This window comes from Pinus tabuliformis, chromosome 9, assembly GCF_031772625.1.
Source record: "Pinus tabuliformis cultivar Carrire ecotype Pingquan chromosome 9, CPIR1, whole genome shotgun sequence".
Lineage (NCBI taxonomy): Eukaryota > Viridiplantae > Streptophyta > Pinopsida > Pinales > Pinaceae > Pinus > Pinus tabuliformis.
In genome coordinates this window covers 648,753,513-648,759,582 of record NC_142307.1, presented here as the reverse complement: position 1 = coordinate 648,759,582, position 6,070 = coordinate 648,753,513, and the positions used below count along the sequence as shown (strand labels likewise).

At 35.2% G+C, this 6,070-nt stretch overlaps 1 long non-coding RNA gene across 1 annotated transcript; it reads left to right on the top strand.

The window, feature by feature from the left end:
* The first annotated feature begins 3,385 nt into the window (after positions 1-3,385).
* On the top strand, positions 3,386-5,806 carry LOC149150323 (uncharacterized). The gene is made up of 4 exons (XR_016262493.1): positions 3,386-3,474; positions 5,036-5,167; positions 5,400-5,485; positions 5,700-5,806. It is a non-coding gene; the product is annotated as an uncharacterized LOC149150323 (long non-coding RNA).
* The last annotated feature ends 264 nt before the right edge of the window (positions 5,807-6,070 follow it).

Sequence of the window (6,070 nt, the reverse complement as noted above, 5' to 3'; positions counted from 1 at the left end):
TGTTCGATATTGTTCAATAAGAAAGGCATTGACCTTTTTGGCCAACAAGTCGTGACAACATTCATTATCAAATGGCAATATTTCCTATTGATAGAATCAATGTTTCTTCTTCCCTTCGCTAGTCAAACTAGGTGTTTCCTGATTATGAGAAAAAACGAGCAACTTAGCATCTTGGAATATATTTAGGAGGGAAGATCCAAGAAGGAAATTGGTAAGAGTTTTAGCTTTGTGTCGATGTGAGAAAGAAAACCTAAAGTATACTTTATGCAAAAGGGTTAGCTTTTGATGTTTAGTTGTAAAAGGTGGATACATTCTCCATTGGATGGAGCATATTTCCACATCCTACAATCCCAACCCTACCATCCAAATTGGTATTCTATGATAACATCTAAGAGATAACTCATAGTCCTTATGAGAGGAGAAAAATGACGTAGAATAACTCATAGTGCTCATCAGAGGAGAAAATTGTCATAGCGTGAGGGCACTTTGATTATTTTAATTTGGTTCAATTATTTAATCCCTAAAATAGGATATGAAAATGTTATCATGATGACCTGATCTTACAATCTTTCTCATGAAATACATCATCGTTTGTAGGAACTGAGGTGACTGAAATAACCTAATTGGATATTAGAAGAATGGATTTTGAAATGTACTACATGGAATAATTACAACAACATGATGCTGAGTTATAGAATGTCCTCCTAATAAGATTAAGCTAATCATTTGTAGCAGAAACACCTATGCAAAAGATATGACCTTCATATCCTTAGTTGGAGGTGCACCATGGAGAAGATGCTAACTAGGGCATGGTATGAAGTAAGTTGAGGATTGGAGTTGGACTCGGTGCTCAGGAAGACATCTCCATGCAAAAGTGTGAGTACTATAAAGCAAGTAGATGAATGCCAACAAGGATGAACATTAGAACATATTAAACATTTTGAGCTTGTGGATATCTATATGGTTATTAACTTATCTTCTAGCAAATGCAAAATAACGGAAAGAAGAGATGACATTGTAGACCTTATTTTCCTTGCAGAGCTTGTAGAAGTTATAATACCCACAATTTTATGTCTTTATGTGAAATTGGTAGGGCTCAGAAAAAATCACATCTCAACAATAGAAGGGTGTATCATCACAATCAATTGTATCAATGAATGGTCTAATGGAAAATCTGATAAACCACTACAAACATAAAGTAAATATTGCTTCATGGATGCATCCAAAATGAAATGGTTGGGGATGAGTGGTAGAAATTTGAATTTTTTCAATCAATTTTTGAGAAAGCAAGTTCTTTTTGTTTCCATTGTCTATGATTAATTGTGCAAGTTGTTACTTGATCTAGAAACTTAGATGAAGTGAAGAGAGCTTCATTCTTATTCTCACAGTGGTTTTCTTCCATGAGAACCCACTAAGGGCAGGTGGAGGTTGAATTATTAACATTAATATCTAGGTGTGCATCATCAATGTCAACACTTATGTTGTTCGACGTTTTTCAATAAGAAAGACATTAACCATTTTTTCCTACAAGTCACAACATTCATTATCAAAATGACAATACCTCCAATGATAGAATCGATGTTTCTTCGCCCCTTCACAACCAAAGTGTTTCTTGATTGTTAGCAATAGCGAGCAGCTTAGCGTCTTGGAAGATATTTAGGAGGGATGTTCCAAGAAGGAAATTGGGAAGAGTTTGAGCTTTGCATTGTTGTGAGAAAGCAAACCTAAAGTATACTTTATGCAAAAGGGTTTGCTTTTGTTGTTTAGTTGTAAAAGGTGGCTACATCCTCCATTGGGTGGGGTATCCTTCCACATCTTGCAATCCCAACCCTCCCTTCAGAATTGGCAATCTGTGATAGCAGCGTCTAAGAGGCAACACATAGTGCTGCTTATTAGAGGAGAAAAATGACATAGGATAACTCATAGTGCTTATCAAAGGAAAAAACTAAGGCAAGGGTGAGAGTGCTCTCTAATTATTTTAATTAAGTTCATTATTTAATTCCTAAATTAAGTTCATTAGTTAATTCCTAAATTAAGACATGAAAATATCATTGTGATGACATGAAAAAGGGTTTTGAGCTTTCTTCTATATCTGCATGCTTCTATTTTAAAAAAATTAAAAATTTTATTGGATTCTATTTTTAATTTGATTGCATGAATAGTGCTTTTATTACTTTTTTGCTTCAATTACAGTGATTATGCTTTTATTACTATTTCTTACATGGATTATGTTTTTATTACTATTTCTGTCGAGATGACATGGATTGTGCTTTTATTGTGCTGAGCTGAGCTGAGAGGGATTGTGCTTTCTGGAGAATAATCCGAGTCGTCCGTTGCAGAGTGCGAGAGATAAAGGGTGTTGCTTATCAAACGGGTTATCTCAACGGTTAAAGTTCTTGATTGCATTAATTCGATTTAATTTTTGGATTCATATTGGCATTGGATTGGCATTGTTGTGCTGCTCCTCCTCCGTGGTCTAGTCTCGTGCGTCTGTATGTTTGGAGCTCCATGTGTTGTGTGTGTATGAATGTGGTCTGGTCTCTGTTGTTATGTGTGTTTCTCTCATCTGTTTGGTGTGTCTATCTGTGTGGTGTTGTTATGTGTGTTTCTGTCATCTGTTTGGTGTGTCTATCTGTGTGGTGTTGTTATTCTCTGAGAGCTGGAGGCAGAGGCGTGCTTGTGTTTTCACAAAGGCAGAGGCAGAGGCGTGCTTGTGTTTTCACAAAGGCAGAGGCAGAGGCAGGTAGCCTATCAATTACTGAATCAAGACAACTTTGCCCAGGGATGACAGTTAAATGAGGCATCCGAACTCTGCCGAGGGATCACAATTAACTGAGGCATCCAATCACAGTTAAATGAGGCATTCTGGTAAATTTATTTTTAAACTCTTTGTATAGATCACTCTGATTATGGGTTGTGGGCTGCAAATAAAATTAGGTGAACGAGAGAGGAATCGATTTGATTTTAGAAATTTAATTCCGGTAACTTGATGTTCAGAGTTGTATGGTTTTTTAAATTAGATTTTCCGCATTCTTGGTGAGGCGGCAGTATAGATCCTTAATTGCACAGAAATGGAGAGAAACACGGCCTGCCAATATGGATCTGGGCGGTGGCCATCGTCAAATACTGGCCACTGGGAGCGTTATTCTGGAGGAGAAATTCCTCAGAGTCTGCGCTTTCTTGGTGATCCTCTGCACCCATGGTGAGCGGTTTCTTGATTTTTTAATTTAGATCCTCTGAATCCATGTTTTTCGGTTTTTTAAATTAAATCTTGTGCATCCATGCTGCTGAGACGGTTTCATATTCATATTCCACAGGAATCCTATGCTGATCCCAGATTGCAGTCAGTGTGCCAAGGTATGAGATCCTCTGCATCGATGTGAGGCGTTTTTGACGAGAATCTAAGGGCAAAGAAAAAGGGATTGAGCAATTCCCCTTGCAAATATCATGTCTATGTGGATTCATCTCTCAGAGGTAAGCCTGTAAGCATTTTCTTGATGGACTATGTTAATTTTGTTGGGTGTCATTGTCGATTGCACCAAGGAGAATATGGGATTTTATCAGAAATGCATACATATATGTGTGATAAAGAGAATGTTCAGATTTCACTGTACTTTCTTGTAAGATAATTCATTCATTTATGATGAATTTATAGGCATGGCTATGATGATGTCATGATTCTGATAATAAATTTATGTATTGCTGTGAATAAAACGTTGATTCTCCTACTCCAACCTTCCAAAATCTAAAATGGTCAAACTAATTTGATGGGAATTTGGGTTCTGTCTCAGAACATCCTTGAAACTCATCTCCTTGCCCTTGCATACTATAGCTAAGGATATATCATAAACCTGGGCCGAGGTTTCTCATAATCGGCATAACCATAATTTATTTGGTGTTAGATGTGAGCAGCACCAAATAGAGATGAAAAATCCTAAGATGGCCTTTATTGGTGTCGGTCCAAGAGTGTTTTCTATTTGTCCAAATTTGCAGTTATTGATTTTTTGGGCTTGGGTGGTTGGATTTGCTTAACAGTTATTTGCAATTATTGATTTCTTGGACTTGGGTGCTTGGATTTGTTCACAATTATTTGCAATTGACCTGAACAATCCTCCTAAAATGACTTGAATCAATTTTTGAAACCTCAAAGTCAAAACCATAATCATTCCTCCCATAATCCAAAAGCTTCCTTCTGGCCTTTTATAATAAAGCTAACAAAATTTGCTAAATTATTCATTATATCCAGAGAACTTGAATTACAGTGGTTTTGGGAACTTGGAATACAACATAAATGCTAAATTAATTATTCATTATATTTGGAGAAGTTTGATTAAACTGGTTTTAGCCCCAATAGTGTTTTCTATTTTTCCAGATTCACAGTTTTATTGATTTCATGGGTTTGGGTGCTTGGATTTGCTAACAGCTATTTATAGAGATTCTAGTCTAGACCACGGAACTCCAACTCTACTCCAAAGTTTCTAGGGAACTTTGCCTTTTGGTAGGGGTTGCATTTGTAAGAAATTTACTCATCTCTCTTAGTTTACATGCCTTAGAATAGTCTGCCCACAGAAACTTTGCCTATTATTTTGGATGCATTTACAGTGACAGTGAATAATATGTTGGACTAGTTACTTTGTATTTTGTCTCCCAGTGCTTGTTTTCAAAAGAGGTTTTGAGTTGTGATTGATCACTCTCATTCATTCTTCGGTGTGTGTTTGTCATTATTGTTATATTCATATAAAATTCAATTGTTCCCACTTCGTATTGGTGGATATCTTTCCAGGGATAAATTCAGTGTTTGTCATTATTGTATTCAATTGCTCCCACTTAGTGTTTGGTGGATATCTTGCCATTATAAAAAATAAAAAATAAAAAATTGGTGGATACATTTGGAATTTCATAAGAATTTATACACCATTATAATATATAAATAGATTATAGATATATTATATGCCAAATTGATGGTTTTTGTGTTGCCAAATAGACTATATATATTGTATGCCAAATTCATGGTTTTTCTGTTCTCCCACTGCAGCGTCCGTTCTCCCAGTGCAGCAACGTCCCTTCTCCCAGATCATTCCTCACAGTGCAGCAACGTCCCTTCTCCCAATAACATTGAATCTAAGCGCAGGGAAAAAAGGAAACCATTTAATTTCTTCCGTCAAAGGTAAGCAATTTTTTAATACATATTTAATGAGAAAAAGAATGTTCAGATTCATTTAATTTCTTGTATGATCCTTCAATATATGTATGCTGTATTAAATACATTTCCTCTTACTTCTATTTTTTACTTTTATTTACTCTGAGCTTTCAAAACCGTCAAACTCCATGTTGTGTTGGGAATGTTTGATTGATTATGTATTTTAATTAATTGGATGAATATGCCCAACGAGTTGTAGGCTATCCGCGAGTATGATGGCTTGCATTGCATAGATATATCACCGTTGTTGCAAAAAAGATACACCATAGTGCAAATGGTGCAAAGGTTAATTCAAACTTTTATATCAACTTTCAATTTATTCATTGCCTTTAATTTCATCATATCTCTATGTTCTAACCTTTGCATTCACTTAGCAAGTTATCAAATTAGGGGTTAGTCCCTTTGCTTAAAATATTAAATTTAATTCAAAAAAAATTGCTACTTTATAGATAACCAATAGATGACCACTAAATTTTAATAATTGTTGTGTTTTTTGCAGATGATTTAAGAGCCTGAAAAAAATACAAGCATGATAGGATAGATGAACTATCTAAATGTCATGATAGAAGATATGAATTCATTATGTTATTATGACCCAAATTAAACTAGTAGTGATTTGTTTTTCATCTTTATTTTGTAATTACTCTAAAAACATTATCATTCTAATAAAAGTATTATTTTGTTTGAAAGGGCTAAAAGCCCTTTCTCATTGCTCTTGAGGATGGACCATCGCCGTCCTCAAGGGTTTGTGTCCTTCTCTCCGCCTTACTTTTTCATTTACTTATTTTAGAACTAGATACTTTTAGTTTACTAGATTGCAAACTAAAATCTTTTAATGCATAGATTGATTGATGTGTTTTTCTGTTACTT